Source organism: Equus przewalskii, chromosome 6 (assembly GCF_037783145.1).
Source record: "Equus przewalskii isolate Varuska chromosome 6, EquPr2, whole genome shotgun sequence".
Taxonomy (NCBI): Eukaryota; Metazoa; Chordata; class Mammalia; order Perissodactyla; family Equidae; genus Equus; species Equus przewalskii.
The window spans coordinates 39155673-39174107 of NC_091836.1; the positions used below are offsets into that span (position 1 = coordinate 39155673).

General features: G+C 40.9%; 1 long non-coding RNA gene and 1 other non-coding gene across 2 annotated transcripts; both read right to left on the reverse strand.

Moving 5' to 3' along the window:
* Positions 1 to 1090: 1090 nt before the first annotated feature.
* TRNAN-GUU (transfer RNA asparagine (anticodon GUU)) lies at positions 1091 to 1164 on the reverse strand. The gene has a single exon. It is a non-coding gene; the product is annotated as a tRNA-Asn (tRNA).
* Positions 1165 to 4464: 3300 nt separating this feature from the next.
* On the reverse strand, positions 4465 to 14212 carry LOC139084294 (uncharacterized). Its single transcript, XR_011541670.1, has 3 exons — positions 14049 to 14212; positions 11627 to 11765; positions 4465 to 4893 (listed from the first exon to the last, which is right to left on the reverse strand). It is a non-coding gene; the product is annotated as an uncharacterized lncRNA (long non-coding RNA).
* Positions 14213 to 18435: the final 4223 nt, after the last annotated feature.

The following is an 18435-nucleotide window of genomic DNA, read 5'->3' on the forward strand; positions in this document are numbered from 1 at the left end:
TCCCTCCATCTTCATAAACCTCGGCCTGTCTTTTCCACGCTACACACATTCACAGCAAAATTTAGAAACGCTGCATACCTGACCCAAATGACCATTTTTCTCTCCTTTTCTCCCTTCTTTCTGTTTTTCTCACTTGCCCTATTTTTTTTTCCCCCTTATTGATTCTCTGCTCTTGCTTTTTCTTGATCAGTAAGGGAGGATTCTGCCCAGCATTCTGCACTCTCTGCTGGGCTAAATGAGAATCCAGGGCTCAAGCATCCCAAGGCACAAGGGAGGCAAAAACTCCTGCCTGCAGCAGCCAAGGTCTGAATTCAGGTTCTGCCTCTTGTTAGCTATCGAGCCTTAAGCAAATTCCTGAACTTCTTGAGTTATGTTTCTTTATCTGTTAAATGGGATTGATAATAATATCCACTTCCCAGGTTGTTGTGAAGCTCAACATGGTAACTTGAAAATACATGCCATACAATTCTGCAAAAAACGTTACTTTTTATTACCTTGGTGGTGGTTTTTAAAGGAGCACCTTTTAAAAAATAATTTGTTTAATCAAGTTATGTTTGTATGTTTCAATGTCTCTTAGAAACATAAAATTGAATGAAAAGAGTAATTTATAGAAACATATACATTGTAATTCATTATGAATTTTATTTTTCTAGCTTTATTGAGATATAGTTGACATACATCACTGTGTAAATTTAAGGTATACGATGTGATGATTTGATACCCTTACATATTGTGAAATGATGACTACAGTTGGGTTACTTACCATGCCTATCACCTCATAATTACCATTTCTTTCTTGTGGTGAGAAAATTTAAGATCACTTTCTTAGCAACTTTTTTATTTTTTTGAGGAAGATTAGCCCTGAGCTAACTGCTGCCATTCCTCCTCTTTTTGCTGAGGAAGACTGGCCCTGAGCTAACATCTGTGCCCATCTTCCTCTACTTTATATGTGGGATGCCTACCACAGCATGGCTTGCCAAGTGGTGCCATGTCCGCACCTGGGATCCGAACCGGCGAACCCCAGGCCGCCGAAGCAGAACATGCGCACTTAAGCACTGCGCCACCGGGCCGGCCCCAAAAGCACATCATTCATCTCTAGGTGGGCTTGAACCACCAATCTTTCGATTAACAGCCAAACGCGCTAACCAATTGCGCCACAGAGACACCAGAGGTTGCTTTTTGCAACTTCAAATTATATAATCAATTATATAATACAGTATTGTTAACTATAGTCACCATGTTGTACATTAGATACCCAGAACTTATTCATCTTATAAGTGGAAGTTTGTACCCTTTGACCAACATCCCATTTCCCCACCCCAAGTCCCTGGAAACCACCACTCTACTCTCTGTTTCTATAAGTTCAGATTTTTAGATTCTATGTGTAAGTGAGATCATACAGTGTTTGCCTTTCTTTGTCTAACTTATTTCATTTAACATAATGCCCTCAAGGTCTATCCACGTTATCACAAAAGGCAGGATTTGCTTCTTTTTAATGTCTGAATAATATTTCATTGTATATGTATCCTACTTTTTTTTGATCCGTTCATCCATGGATGGACACGTAAGTTGTTTCCATGTCTTGGCTATTGTGAATAATGCTGCAATTAATGTGGAGGTGCAGATGTCTCTCTGAGATAGTGATTTCATTTTCTTTGGATATATACCCAGAAATGGAATTACTGGATCATATGGCGTCTCTATTTTTGGTTTTTTGAGGGACCTCCATATGCTTTCCATAGTGGCTGTGCACTTTACATTCCCACCAACAGTGCACAAGGGTTCCCTTTGCTCCACATCCTCTCCAACACTTATCTCTTGTCTTTTTGATAACAGCCATTGCAACAGGTGTGAAGCAATATCTCCTTGTGGTTTTGATTCGCATTTCCCTGTTGATTAGTGGTGCTGAGCATCTTTTCATGTACCTGTTGCCCATTTGTATGTCTTTTTGGGAAAATATTGTGAATTTTAAAATACACAAAACAGTGCTATGTGTTATTCATGAATATATACATTTATAGGAAGAGCACAGCCATGCACCACATAATGATGTTTCAGTCAAGGATGGACCACATATACGACAGTGGTCTCGTAAGATTAGCACCATATAGCCTAGGTGTGTAGTAGGCTACTATCTAAATTTGTGTAAGTGCACTCTATGATGTTCACATAATGATGAAATCACCTAACAACGCGTTTCTGAGAATGTGTCCCTGTCATTAAATGACACCTGTCTGTACTTCAAATGTGTGAGAAAACACATTAAACTCATGCTAATAGTTGCTCCTGGGGAGAAAGGGGCAGAGGGACTGCGGAAGGGTACACAGGGGCTTCAGCTGTAGCTCTGGTGTTCTATTCCTTCCAAAAAAGAAATATTCAAAGCAAATATAACAAATTACGAACAATTGTTCAATCTGGGTGGCAGGCACATGAATGTTTATTATAATTATTCTCTATGCTTTTTTCTTTTTTTTTCGGTGAGGAAGTTTGGCCCAGAGTTAGCATCCATTGCGAATCTTCCTCTTTTTGCTTGAGAAAGATTGTCTCTGAGCTAACATCTGTGCCAGTCTTCTTCTATTTCATGTGTGGGACGCTGCTACAGCACAGCTTGATGAGCAGTGTGTAGGTCTGCACCTGGGATCCAAACCCTTAAACCCTGGGTCACTGAAGTGGAGAGTGGGAACTTAACCACTACACCACTGGGCTGGCCCCTGTACATTTCTCTTTTGAAAAACAAAAATCCTTAAAAAATGTTTCTGTTCAATGCTGAAAATCTGTAGAAAACAGAAAAGAAAAAAGGCAGTAACCACAACAAAAACCTAACCAAAATAATCACTATCAACCTTTATTGGTATCTGTGCCTCCCATCTTTTTTATTCATTTATACAGTTAAACACAACTGAGTTACTTTATTTCGTGATACCTAAGTCGCCTGCTGGCAGCTGGATTGGGTCGCCTTTGGCCTATGTGTCAAACGGCTGGTTTTATATGAATAAAACCACTCCCACCACCCTTTTATTATTGAAACTCTGGTTTATAAAACTTCTCTTCGAAGACAAAAGATCTGTTGTGTAGACTGTAAATATTTAATTTAATCCACATCCACTTAGGCCTGCCTGGTGTTTGTTTTTCATTTATATTTCACCATGTTACATAATGCCAAATTCGTCTGCCGATTCAGTTAAAAAAAAAAAGGCAAAGTAGGTTGTTGGTGTTGTATAGATACCAAATGTTTAGGCAATCAACGAATTTTTCTTTTTTATCTACTTGGTTTAGAATCGCACATGTGCTCTCCTTCTATGTCAATGGTAGATAAGGGTACTTTTTCCCTTTCCACCCTTTCCCTTTTCAGCTATCTACTTTTTTTAGTTTGGGTTCAAACTCAGGAGTTGGTTAAGGTTAAGGCTTCAATACTCAACCAGTCAAGAAATTTGGATTTGGCCTCTAACATCTGAAAAAGCCTCCTGAAAGTTTAAAACTGCGCTGTCCAATATAGCAGCCACTGGCCACACGTGGCTCTTCAAGGTTAGATTTATTAAAATTAAACAAAATTCAGTTCCTCAGTCACACTAGGCACATTTCCAAGTTCTCAGTAGTCACAGGTGGCTGGTGACTCCTGCGTTGGACAGCGCAGACACGGAACACGTCCATATCTCAGAAAGCTTGCTGGATCGTGCTGGTCTGGAATCACTGGGCAGCAGCTGTGGTCATTTCCTGCACTTTCCAAATTTCCCACTTTCATCTTCCTAGCTTTGAAAAACTTCTGCAGATGCAACTCCTAATGAGGAAACAGTGGGTGATAGATGAATGAGGAAGACAAAACTACCCGGCGAGAGGCCTCTTCCCCTCCCCTAGAGACTGCCACTCTGTCCTGGCCCACGCCTTCGAGCTGCTGGAAGATTTTCAGATGAAGATCTTACCAAGAGACAGAAGAGGATCCACCCATCTAAGGCTCCTTGTTACGTTTATTTGTGAAAGAGAGTTTGAGGATTTGAGGCAAATGTAATAGGTAATCCAGTTTCATCCTCAGGCAAACTTCTAGTCACTGCATCTACCTATTTCCTTCTTGGAAATCAGACTAATGGTCAACTAATAGATGCAGAGTAGGGAGAGCAGGAAATTGGCCAATTCAGTGGCTCCACAAGGTCAATAAGCAGTCAGTAGCTCATAATGACTCTTCTTTTTGTAGAGGACATGCTCTACTGGCAGGGCAACAAGATAAGCTCGCACCTGCTACTCTTTGAAGCAAGGAAAAATCATTAGCAAGTGAAATTTCTGGTGCATACGTCTTCCCAAAACTCACGAGAAGATTTTTCTTAACAATTCTCTCCACTCTTTCCGTCATCTCACATAGTGCACCATTGTTTAATTTTTCATTGGATTTAATCTCCCTCTGTATTTTTGCATTTGGCTTTTACAGAAGTGTGCTCTCTGGCAATTCTAGAATGACTCAATATACCATTTAAACTTTAAATCACCACATTTTATTAAAATCCCTATAAAGTATTTATTATTTTAATTAACAGAAGTATGTCATTTGCAATAATTACCTTGGGACATGAGCATAAAGTTAAAAACACTCAGAAAGTTTTGTAAAACTATAAAAGCTTTCAGCTGATGACAAATGTGCACTTCAGGCATTATGCCATTTTAAATAATTTTAAAGCAGTTTTCACAAACTCTTATGGAGAGGCCAGCTGAAGAAAGATAAACGTTGGTCCAAACTCCAAAGGAAGCCAAAGGAGGGGCTTCCCCAGGATTGGAGCGGGGAGGAAGTTATGTAAACAAGGGTCTTCCAGGATGAGGTCTCTGTTGGCTCCAGGTCCTCTTCTCTAAACAGACTTTGGGGCCCGTCAGAGGAGGTGCCCTGCTGGATATCAAGGTGCTGCAGCGCTGCAGAGGGAGAGAGGCCGTCACTAGGGTACCAAATCTCAAACCACTTAGGTCTCTAATAGACGTGGTCAACACTTAAAATTCTCCTTAGAAGCAAGCAGGCAGCTTGTTTCAGAGCCTCCGAGACAGGTTCGATCTCCTTCCTTCAGAGTTTCTGAGGCAAAAGAAATACATCTGATGAGTTTTCATTTAATGTTGTAAATCTTTCCCTGAATAGTAGGCAAATATTAGCCCTGTGTGTCGTCACCATTAACTTCTCTTCAACTCACTGGAGGCTGATCGTCGCTGCCAGCTCCTCACCTTTGCCTCTTTGCAGTAACAGTGATGAGCTTGGAGAGAGGATCTGAGAAACCTCCTTGGTTTCAATCAGCCACACAGAGTTACTAGTTACAGATAATCTCAGTCCTTGTTGATGGGAACGTGCAGACCACCTGTGTTAAGTACAGCCACATGCTTACAAAAAAGCATGTCCCTAGGCTCCACCTGAGACCCAACGACTCAGAATCTTTGGAGAGGGGTGCCAGAAATCTGCATTCCTACTCACTTTCTTCCATGATTCTCACATTATAATTTAAGACTGAGTGGATGGAAGATGAAAAGGTTTTCTATGCCTTTTACTATGAAGAAACAAGATGAGTCAGAAATTCAGCTAAATCTCTGAACCAGAACAAGGAAAAATTAATAATTGAGAAATTACTCTGGGCAAAAAGCAGAAGTAGAAGAATTTTAAAGCTATGAGTACTTCTAAGGAGTCCAATGACTTGGAATCCCTTAGTGATCATATGTCCCTCATTTTTTAAGCTAGTTCCGGTTTCAAGTATCCTGTCCTATTGCATGAGACCATCAGCAAGTGTTCATCTTCTCTTTATTTCCATTTCTCATTTGTGAAATGAGAAATAGAAATTTTTGTCCTACATACCACATAATGTTTTTGTAAAGATGGATCAAATGAGATAATATACGTGAAAGCAGTTTACAAACTATAAAGTGCTTTACAAACATTATTAGGTCCAGGGAATAGTGAATTGTATTCTTCTCTCATTGACTAATTCTTTGTCATTTTGGAAAAATCAGTTACTAATTCAATCTTATCTTCTGTGAATTAGGGCTATGTCTTTGAATCATGAGTGAACTCTATTATGGCACAATCAATTCATTCATTGTTTGTCTTTGCAATTGAGTTAACATTTGGTAATTCACAGCAATTATGGAGATAGCTAAGAAGTGTTGCTTAGGGCTCTTCACAAATGTAGACACAATTTAAATTCTCATCCTTCTCTCCATCCTTCATATCGTTTCTTTTCTTTTTTGCTGTTGGTTTAAAAGTATCTATTTAGTTTTTTACTAAGTAATACATTTGCAAAAATCAAAAAGTATAAAAAGCTATAATATAAAGAGTCCCTTTAGCCCTCCATCTCCCAACCAATTCCCACCTACCCTTTGCCAGCAGTCAACGTCCCTGAGTTCTTGTGCATACTTCCAGAGATTATTTTTATGCATACACGAGCAGATATAAATATATACTTTTATATCTGTATATAAATGTTATATTACATAATATTTAGTATACATAGTATATTTTCTATGCTTTTCTATTTTTATCGTTTTACTCCTCCTTTTACTTTGTAACGTGATGGCAGCATACTCCAGACACGGCTCTGTATTTGCTGCTTCACTTAACAATATATCCTGGAGATCTTTGGCTAACACAATATAAGCGTTTCCTCAATCATTTTTACAGCTACAGTAAATTCTTTTGTATGGCTGTGCTATGATTCATCTAACGAATCTCCTACTGATAAAATTTTAGGTGGTTTCCAATTTTTTGTCATTATAAAGAATGCTACAATGAATAAACTTGAACATTCATTATTTTCCATTTGTGTGAGTATATCTGGAAGATAAATTCCATATGGCTTATTTTCTAATGTTTTGGTTGATTTTTTGGGACTACTCCCAAATTGTGCACATCTTTCTGCAATTAGGGAAACTGAAATTGTGCACAATACTCTAAGAATAATCTTCCCAGTGCCGAAGATAGCAGGATTGCCCTTCTCTCTTTTGTTCTTGCAAATCAGACCTGCCAGAATTGTAAACCAGTTGTTAAAAATGGCCTAACAACGTTCCAAAAAAGAAAGACTATTAAAAGCAATGACCTAGCCTTACTGAAGAAATTAAATATCTAAGCACCATGATTTCCAGTTATTTTACTGCTATTTATTTTTACACATTTTTCCCTCTTTAACCCTTGTTCTTTGTTTTGTTTTCTGTCTTAATGGAAGGGTTTGATTAAGGTCAAGGCTGCCCAACACACGACAATAAAAGCAATTAAGAAGAGGGAGAAGGGAAAATACTATTTTAACTGTCAAGTATGTGTGGTGGCTAAATGTTCTGATTTAAAATATTTCATCTCACTGTCTGATCATGTCTCAATCTCGGTTTTAGAAAATATAATCAGCATGCAAATATAGAATATCTTAGGCCCAGTAATTCAGTAGCTATCACCTGTCAATGTTTAAGGTGTCAGCAATTGCTTGAGAATTTCAGTTTTCCTTTTTATGTATTTATTTGTTTGTTTGTTTGTTTGTTTGTTTATTTAGAGGACGATTAGCCCTGAGCTAACATCTGCTGCCAATCCTCCTCTTTTTGCTGAGGAAGACTGGTCCTGAGCTAACACCCGTGCCCATCTTCCTCTACTTTATATGTGGGACGCCTACCACAGCATGGCTTGTCAAGCAATGTCACGTCTATCCCTGTGATCTGAACTGTCAAAGCTGGGGCCACCGAAGTGGAACGTCTGAACTTAACTGCTACACCACCAGGCCAGCCCCCTCAGTTTCCTTAATGTTAATTAATGCTCCACGATTCAAAGTGACTCAGTGGCAGAAAGAGCTACTAACTCTAAGGAGGTTTTGAGGTATTTGTTAAGCATATACAAGCTAAACAGCACTACATTCATTTTCGATAAGAAGTGGAACTTTAAGGGAAAGCCACAATCCCCAAAGTTCACTTTAACTAATTGTCTCACCATGATTTTTCTGTCTTACCTGCCCCTTTCTTTGCTTTCCTCACTCCCCAATTTTTTTTTTCTTGCTGAGGAAGATTAGCCCTGAGCTAACATCTGTGCCAATCTTCCTCCACTTTATAGATGGGTCACTGTCACAGCATGGCTGACAAGTGGTGTAGGTCCATGCCTGGGATCCAAACCCACAAACCCGGGCCACTGAAGTAGAGCACACTGAACTTAACCAATATGCCATGGGGCCAGCCCCACTCCCAAATCTTCCTTTGCCAGAATTTCTCAAGCAGGGGTAAAATGACTTAAAAAAAATAAGTCCTTGGGGCCAGTCCCATGGCCTAGTGGTTAAGTTCAGTGTGCTCCACTTCTGTGGCCCAGGTTCAGTTCCCAGGCATAGACCTACACCACTCGTCAGAGGCTATGTTGTGGCGGCAACCCACATTCAAAATAGGGGAAGACTGGCACAGATATTAGCCCAGGGTGATTTTTCCTCAAGCAAAAAGAGGAAGATTGGTAACAGATGTTAGCTCAGGATGAATCTTCCCCAGCACAAAAAAAAAAAAAAAAAAAAAGTCCTTGCATTTCCTCAAGGGAATGGCTAAAAATGGAGGTAACAGTTTGAGGAACTAAGAGGTCATGGATAACATGTAAAGTAGATGGATAGTTGAGAGCTGACTTGGTTTGGTTTTCATCAGACACCTCTGAACTCAGAATAAGAATTGACTTACAGCTAGCAATAGAAAACAATAGAATTTAGGAATGAACCTTCAAAAAATTTTTATAAAGAACTAAGCAAATGGCATGATGAAGAATTAGATAGAAAGCCATTCTTTACCTATTTTTGAAAGCGAGAATCTTTAAACCAATCTGCACCCTTGGTCACTGTAAATTCAGCCTCACAGATCCTGAAAGCTTCAAGCTTAATCTCTATAGGGCAGCAGCCAAGAGCAAAAGATTAAAAACAACCACTACAAGAATAACTTCTCTTGCAAGGATGGGTTATTGCCCCATACATCAGTCTTTATGACTTGAAACTGTTACAATCTTTTTATTTGGTGATGTCAACTTGATTTTGTGATATTCAAGTATCATTTATCCTCACCAAATATGTCAGTTGATACATTTGCCTTATGCGTAGTTTATCTTTACTGTTCTCTGCGCAGTTCAGTGTAAATGATTTCTATCAGATCTGAAAGGTTGCATACGTAGTCAAATCTCAAAGATTCAAGTAACAGTTATACATTTTTCAAATTACTTGTATCAAATATTCAATTCTGTCTGCCTCTCACAGTTTCTTATTTTATGTTATTTTTATTTTTTCATGGGTCCTTCTTTTAATGGCAATCTCTTACTCTTCAGTTTCACCCCTAGATACTTTTTAGCATACATCTCAAAGGAAAAAATATATATTTTTCTCACATAACCATAATGCCATTGTCATGTCTAACAAATTTAACAAAATGTCTCAAAATGAATTTTCGTTTCATAATATTGTATCATGGCTATGTAATTTAGTGTGTGAATACCAGCAAAGTACAGATGGTACCATCCTGGTTTTCTGAAAAGAGCTGGAGCAAATCTGGTCATTCCGACACTAGCAACATCTGATGGCATGATGGCGGGGTTAGTCATCACGTGGTGATTAGTGCCCTGTCTGGTCTGCAACCAATCCCCAAAAGGAGCGAGATCTGGTTTACAACAGCACATTTGGAAACAACTCAAGTCTTCAGCACTTTCATCAAGTACAATGTAACGAGGGGTTTAAAAGCTGATTTAGAATATGTTTCTGGACTGCTGGATGCAGAACCCTTTTTATCTCAAAATTGTACAGACATCATCAAAAGTCTCAGTAGGGCAGGCATCCGGGAGCTGCTTTGAATGCTGCTGACTGTGCTTTTAAGGAGGTGTGCCAGAAAATGTGATCAGAACAACTTCTCATAAGGAGTCAGCAGAGACAGTGCCACATTAAGTTGCCTTCAGAATTTGGGTACCAGGTCACCTTTTGAGAGCAAAGCTACTGAGCGTTAGCATAAACTTATTTCGGGTAGCCATCTGCAGAAGAAATAGTGTTGTGGGTGAAAATATTGGAAACACTCGTTTCCAACAAATGGACAGTAAAATATTTAGTGGTGTTTAAGCAGTATGTGTCAAGTCTAGTACTTAAGAGAGACAGTTCTGGAAAGAGGCAGCCTGGGTTCAAATCCTGTTGTTTCCACCTATTTTCTAGGTAACCTGGAACAAATTATGTAGTCTCTCTGAGCCTCAGAGAGTTGTGACTATTAAATTAAAAATTAAATGAAATAATTTTCAGTTTTTCATATCCCTCGATATTGGAAATGATGTTCCCAAAATAGCTAGTATGAGTGTTCTGGTCTCCTGAAATCTGGAACCCATTGACAACGGATGTACGATCTTTTCATTCTACATGGCAATCTCTTCTGAGTTTGGTTACCTTAGGATGGTACTTCGTGTGTTCTGATAAGATCAAATTTCTGATCTGCAAAGTCAAGAACTACCATGTTAGTTCTTTATAAAAATGTTTTGAAGGTTTATTCCTGAGTTCTGCTGTTTTCTATCACTCAGCTATAAGTCGATTCTAATTTGAGTTCAGAGGTGTCTGATGAAAAACAAACCAAGTCAGCTCTCAGCCATCCATCTCCTTTACACATTATCCATGACCTCTTAGTTCCTCAAACCGCCAACAGTGATGTTCCTAAAATGCAAATCTGACCAACATTAAGTGGTTCCCCATAGCAGTCAAGATAGTGCTCAAAAACTGAGCACCTTTATTTCTCATGCTCCCTCTTTTCTCTGTTGTTTCCACGTGGTGTCACACTGCTTCATGCTTCCCTGTCCATACCCAGCCCAATGCCTGGACTTGGCTGACACCTGCTAGCCACAGGCACCTTCTTTGTCTAAGTTACCGCTAGCTTTTCAAACTCAGTTAAAGCATCTTTTCCTCTGGTAAGTTTTCCTTGTTATCATAACACTTTTTTTTTTTTTTTTTTAAGGAAGATTAGCCTTGAGCTAACATCTGCTGCCAGTCCTCCTCTTTTTGCTGAGGAAGACTGGCCCTGAGCTAACATCTGTGCCCATCTTCCTCCACTTTATATGTGGGATGCCTACCACAGCATGGCTTGACAAGCGGTCCCATGTCCACACTTGGGATTTGAACCAGCAAACCCTGCGCCGTTGAAGTGCAATGTTCGAACTTAACCACTGCACCACCAGGCCAGCCCCCATAACACTTTTTTAACATTGAACAAAGAGCCTTTATTAAGGAAATTGAGAACAAGAAGCATATCTTTTTTCACCTTATATCCCAAGTAAAGTACATGGCACACTGTAGGTGCTAAATGAATATCTGTTGAATGAATTATTATGTGACTTTCATATTGATGTCTCATCAGCAAATGTTAGGTTGTATTAATAAAATACACACTGTTTTGAAAAAGGCCATTATCCCACATAGCATGTGAAACATTGTGCTCAGTTTTGGAGTCCACATTTTTAGAGGCTGATTGTTAAATTGGAATGTATACAGAGGTATGAAGATGGTAAGAAGGTCTGAAAACACTATCACAAGTAAAATGGTTATAGAATGAGTCTGTTTACATTTAATAAAGGACTGAGAAGAGAAGGCAGAACGGCATATGACAGCCATCTTTAAATATGGGATGAAGATAAGCTCAGTAAAAAGACAAAATTTCTAACCTCAGAGCTACGAGTTTCTCCATTCTTCCATCATGGATGTTGCAGAACGGACTTCTACACAGGGTATAAAGATGATCTGAATATCTTCAAACTCTTTGATTTGGGGCTTCTCAAGCTGTGTAATTTCACATCAGTTTTTCTGAAAAGTAAGTACCAGGTAGAAATCACCAAAAATAAGAACTTATAGTGCAAGTAGTTCCTAGCACTGAGGTTTTTATCATCATTTTATATTTTCTGCACTAAAGGCAGAAGAAATCATTCAAAGTAGCACCCAATAAGAGTACTAAAAAATGTGGTATCATTATGGGCCACTGAGAAAATAGCCATAGCCAGGCAGAACAGATCAAGGAATGGAATGGCGTCGTTCAAATGAAGACTCAGGGATAACAACAAGCGAAGGAAGGTAAACAAGCTGGGCCACAGGGAACAACAGCTCCTCCAAAAGTGATGTGCAGCCAGAAGCAGCTTTTCTGCAGAGCTGTTGAAGATTAAGCTTCAGGGCCGCTCGCTGCTCCAGTCTCCTCCAAGGCCCTGGCAGGGACCCTAATAATCTTGCGTGTTCATCATTAGGAGGGTACCCAAGATTGTTTAAGTGTTAGGTGTTACAAAACTTGTTTGCTTCAAGCCTGTAAACCAGTTTACCAGCAAAACAAAACTTAGCATAGATGTAGTGTGTTTAAAGTTGTTTTTCAAGCATTGTATTTCAGACACGCTTACATACCAAGATTGCAATCAGTTAAATCAATATTATCTTTGAAAACAAAAGATATTTACACGTATGCTCTAGGGCCAAATTCTTTCTCATGTCTAGACCCTGCTCTGGCAATATCGAATTTGGAGGCTCTGTATTAAGTACTTGATATTTTTGTCTATTTGACTTGTTTGAAAGTCAGATGTTAATTACTTCGTTATGTTCTACAGGTGTAAATCATGTAAAGTTAAACTTGTTCTGCTTCGAGCAGGGCGTTCCTCTGAGAAGTGGTTCCACCTGTTCACCATCAGCGGCAGAGGGAACAGGGAAGCCTTCTAGGCAGGAGGGAAGTACGGGACAGAAATATGGGAAAAATAGGTAACTGTCTAACTCCTCGTGTCACATTTTTATAGCGTGGCTTCTCTATTTATTACTAGAAGTGTGATTTTACAGAATATTACAAAGTTACATTAAAATGCAAGCAAAGAGAATGGCCAGCCACTGATACATTTTTCCATGCATCCACCGAGGGATTTATTAGACTATTATTTTCCAATAGCTGGTGGGGAGTCTGTTAGCATGATGTAAGCAGAAGATGTTAAGTCTCTGAGTTACACAAACAAGATTCAATTTCCTTGCCTGTTAGTTACTGGCTTCAGGCTGGGGGCAAGTTATTTAACCTCTCTGAGCCTGTTTTCTCATCTGTAAAATGAAGATAATACTCATCTTACAAATCTCAATGGTCTCTCTTGCATTTTCCATTTCTTCCCTTCCCCCCAGTGCCTTCTTATCCACGACAAACAGCAACGACAATGACAACAAAACTCTCCACCCATACCCGACAAGACTACTCTATTAGTTCACTCTTAACAAGACACGTCTTGGAAGAGACGACAGTACTTGTGAGCTCTTCCCAACGAGCCACGTAAACCTTTACTTCCCGCAAGTAGATTTTATCTTTACAAAGAAACGACTAACGATCAAGTTCAACGGTCTCGAAGTTCAATGTTCCTTTCTTACTCCTCATCCTACTTGGCCTTTTCTAGCTTTTAACTCTATGCTGTGATGATAAACATTGGTTATACAGAAAAATAATGTAGCCTTCTAGGTTTCTTTCTATGTCTCTTGTTGCTGTCCCCACTGGCTATCTCATGGATTTAACTAGTAGCTTTTGGGTAGGTAATTCCCCAAATTCTAATTCTAATGCCAACCTCTCTCTGAGCTTTTCCCCAAGTAACCAGTCTGCATCTCGTGTTGGAGATTTTGCTGACATTTCATCATCTGCACTCTCCTCCCATCCCTATAATCTTCTTATTCTTCTCTCTTTCTGCCAATGGCATTGTCATCACCATATTCTCCACTATGTTTGGCACGATGTTTGAACACCCGAGGTTCTTTTAATTCCTCCTCCCCTTCTCCTCCACTGATGCCTGGGGCTAGTGGCTTTCCTTTTGCACCTGTTTCCTTTCTAGTCCCACTGCATCTCTCTTAGTTCTGTCCATATGACTTTTCCCCCAGTATCACAAGAGGTTTCTAGTTCGCCTCCTTGCCTCTAGCCTCTGGTTCATCCCTCATATGGCTGTCACACTCAATTTGTCTAAAAGCCAACTCCAATGACATCTCTGTCCAAAGAGTTCTATGGCTCCTCAGTATCCTTTAGGTAAACCCACCAATCATCCTGCTTTTGCTATTTTTTACAAACCCTCTGCTGCAGTTAAGTGAAATACTCACATACTCTCGTACGTGTCATGTTTTTCCAGTGCCTTTGCTCACATTGTTCCTTCCGTGCTTCTTGTCCTCTCCTGACACCGTATATGCACATGCGGTGTATGTTCCCAGGAAACCTCAGATATAATCTCCTCTATGATCCTTGCCGCAGTCCCCAGTCAGGTGTACCTAACTTCCTGCTTTGTTTTACTTCTAAAATATGTAGGCAGTTCTTCTCTTAGGCCATTTATGACTTTCCACCCAGTACTTTATTTAGGCATGCACAAGTCTTATCCTCTCTGCCGGATTGTAAAGCTCATGTAGTTACATGTTCATTCAGCAAGTATTTTTTGAATGCCTGTTGAGTAGAACCACTATGCCAGATTGTAGGTACAGAAATGAATGAAAAATAAGCAAAACGTGGTTCCTCCCCTCAAGGGACTCAGGGTATAATTAAGGAGACAGTAAAGAAAATAAGTAATTAATATTCGGTTTACAAATAGTGTAGGGTATAATTAAGGAGACAGTAAAGAAAATAAGTAATTAATATTTGGTTTACAAATAGTGTGTCAGAGGTGCGTACAGAATGTTTTTGGGGACAGAAAGGAGGTACAGCAACTCAGCCTTGGAGAAGAAGGAAGAGCAGAAAAATTCTGTGAGCACGTGATACTTGAACCAAGCCTTACGCACTAAGTCAGTCCTGGACGGGGTGGTAGGTTGGGGGCAGGGGAGGGATGCATTCTGGGAACGGCACAGTTATAGGCCAGGACCGAGGTGTATAACCGATTCATGTTTATTTCCCATACGGTAATGTTCCAACACCTGTCTTAGACCAGGACCGTTCCATTGTGAAGTGTTCCCCGTTCTGATTTGTAACGGGGAAAACAAAGGCAATGTAGTGAGTTGTATCCAACTTTTACATTTTAAAATTATGATCATTCTTACTTCTTTTGTTGTTAAATGTTCTTTCTTTAATGAAACGGTGGTGATAATACACAGCTGTGTCTGAATTTAATGTTTTATTTGGAAAACCAAAACACTGGTCATTTTATTTTTTATTTTTTTTAGGAAGATTAGCCCTGAGCTAACTGCTGCCAATTCTCCTCTTTTTGCTGAGGAAGACTGGCCCCGAGCTAACATCCATGCCCATCTTCCTCTACTTTACATGTGGGACGCCTACCACAGCATGGCTTTTTGCCAAGTGGTGCCACGTCCGCACCAGGGATCCAAACCGGTGAACCCTGGGCTGTGACCCCTGGGCTGCCGAGAAGCGGAACATGTGCACTTAACCACTGCTCCAGCGGACCAGCCCCTCAGGTGCCACTCTTTAAAAAAAAGAAAAAGTATTAGTGCATTAGAATTCCCTGCAGAGCTTTTTTTTTTTTGAGGAAGATTGGACCTGAGCTAACATCCACCAACAATCCTCCTCCTTTTGCTGAGGAAGACTGGCCCTGGGCTAACACCTGTGCCCATCTTCCTCTACTTTACATGTGGGATGCCTGCCACAGCATGGCTTGATAAGCTGTGCCTGGGATCCGAACTGGCAAACCCCCAGGCTGCTGAAGTAGAACACACGAATTTAAGTGCTACAACACCTGGCTAGCCCCCCTTCAGAGCTTTAAAAAAGTATAGTAAACTGACTCTTTATGACACCTTAGCCTTAGTAATTCAGAATTTCTGAGGTAGGAGCTCAGGAATTTGCCTTCTAATAAAACTTCTTAGTTGATTCAGAAAAGCGTCATGATTTGGGTGCAACTACTCTAGCCGGTTGACCTCACCTGAATTAGGGTTGAATAAATAGGCCAAATGAATGAGTGAGTGCTGCTCATATAGGTATACATTTAGGGACATAAACTGTACATTTTTTCCTAACACTGAAATGTACACATCTTAAGAGTGTACTGATAGAAGAAGATAACTCTTTTATGAGAAAGTCTGATTCTTTTTCTTCTTTTTTTTAATGTAAGGTATTTTATTTGATCTTGTTCTTTCTTTCTTCCTTCTTTTGTTCCTTCGTTCCTTCCTTTCTTCCTTTGTTCCTTCCTTTCTTCCTTCCTTTCTTTCTTTCCCTTTCTCTCTCTCTCTCCCTCCCTCCATCCCTCCCTCTTTCTTTTCCTTCTTTCCTTCTTTCCTTCTTTCCTTCTTTCTTTCTTGCTGAGGAAGATTTGCCCTGAGCTAACATCTGTGCCAATCTTCCTCCACTTTACATATGGGTCACTGTCACAGCATGGCTGACGAGTGGTGTAGGGATCCAAATCTGTGAACCTGGGCCGCTGAAGTGGAGCACACTGAACTTAACCGCTATGACATGGGGCTGACCCCTGAAAGTCTGATTCTTAAGAAGATAGAAAAAACAGGTTATTTTAGGGCCTTTTACTTTTGTGTACAAAGGGTAATAACATGGAAACAGTATTCTTGCAAAGACTTGGCCACTGATGTGAACTTATTTAGGATAAAAAAGTATTGTCTGAGAATTGCAGACTAGGTATGCTCTTGTCTGTGTCATTTAATAAAAAGAGGGTAACATTTTAAAGTCAAGAACATTGATGAATGGTGCAATAAACTCTTGTTAATAATCCATCAGTGACCCAAAAATGCAAATAAACTTCCTTCAAGACCTAACTAATTTTAGAGTGAAACCCCCTAAATCATTTTTTTACATTTCCTAGTTCCATCCCACAATACTAAAGCTCAGTCTTGAATACACAGTCTCCAAGGCATGAATATCGACGTCACGGTTCTAAACTCAGGTAATTTCACTCGCTTTCCTCTCCCCATTTAGATTCACGGCAATTTAGAGATCCCACAGTTCAAGTTTCTGACGCTGTGTTACAGGACTCACCTAAGGCTCGGCACCAGCGCTGGGACTAACCCGTCGGGGACACTGTTTCCATACATACTTTCATAGGAACTTGCACTTGGTAACATGGTGCTTTACCCTCATTTCACCCTTTATGGTTAAGTCCTTTCATGTTTTTCACTATTGTACATTCATTTTTCATTGAATCACACAAATTGGTGAGTTGAGACACGGTGTGTTTTTTTTTCAGGGAAAGATTCACCCTGAGCTAACATCTGTTGCCAGTCTTCCTCTTTTTTTTTTCTCCCCAAAGCCCCAATGCATAGTTATATATCATAGTTATAAGTCCTTCTAGTTCTTCTATGTGAGCCACTGCCACAGCATGGCAACTGACAGATGGGTGGTGTGGTTCCACAACCAGAGTGAACCTGGCTGGCTGAAGGGCTGAGAGTGCCGAACTTTAACTACTAGGCCCTCAGGGCTGGCTGGAGACGAGTTTTTAGTATTCACACTTGACAGAAAAGGAAAGAGAGTCCAAACGATGAAGAGAATGCCCATAGTCAGGTGGCATGCTAGTCGGCTCGGCTGCCAGGACGACTGACCACAGACTTGGGGGCTTAAACAACACGAGTTTATTTCTCACAGTTCTGGAGCCTGGGGAGTCCAAGATCCTGGCACTAGATTTGGTTCCCCGATGAGGGCCCTCTTCCCCACCTCCTTCTCACTGTGTCCTCACCTGGGGGTGACAGGAGAGGAGGTAAGCTCTGTGGTCTCTTCTCAAAGGACACTAATCCCGTCCTGAGGGCCCCACCCTCATGACCTCATCAAATCCTAATTACCTCCCAAAGGCCCCACGTCCAAGTACTATCACAGTGGGGATTAGGGCTTCAACATGTGTGAGCTTTCGGGAGGACACAATTCAGTCCATGGCGACAGTTCTCGAACTAACTGGTTTCACTGACACTGCACAAACACGCGTCGAGGTCTCCACTGAGAGAGGCCCTGCAGTATGACATGCTGCACACTGTCTTGTCGGTGGCATCAGAGAGGTCTACACAGAATCAGGGGCCAAGTGCTACAATGGGAAACGGAGTCTGGGGATCAGAAGCCGATGATGCTATGTCCAAGTGAGCAGAGACGGCACGACAATGTCTCAACAGGTGGCAAGCGGGGAGCGGGCACTGCAGGCCGAGGGAGGGCTCTGGAGTGGAAAGGTGCGGGCTGTTTTTGGGGAATGGGGCAGAGCCTGCCAAACCACCCGGAACTGGGCACGTCACCCAGTAAGGCTGGAAGTCCAGCGTTCTGCTCATCGCTCCACTGTTCAGCCTGCGGACACTCGTCCCTTCCTTCTTACTGTCTGTTTCCTGGGGTAGAGACCCTGTTTTCTATTTATTTGGCTGAACCTAGAGGGAATAGCAAGGACTCTGCGGAGGGTGGTCTACAAATCACAAGGCCGTTGAAAGGAAACAAAGCCGGCGCGGCCCGGCCGTGGCAGCTGGCGACGGGGCCGCAGCGGGTCTTCCCAGTCGGAGTGGAATGCAGCGGAGCGAGAAGGCGGGGAGAACCGGTGTTTTGCTAGCGCGCTTACTGCATCAGAAAGAAAAACGATCG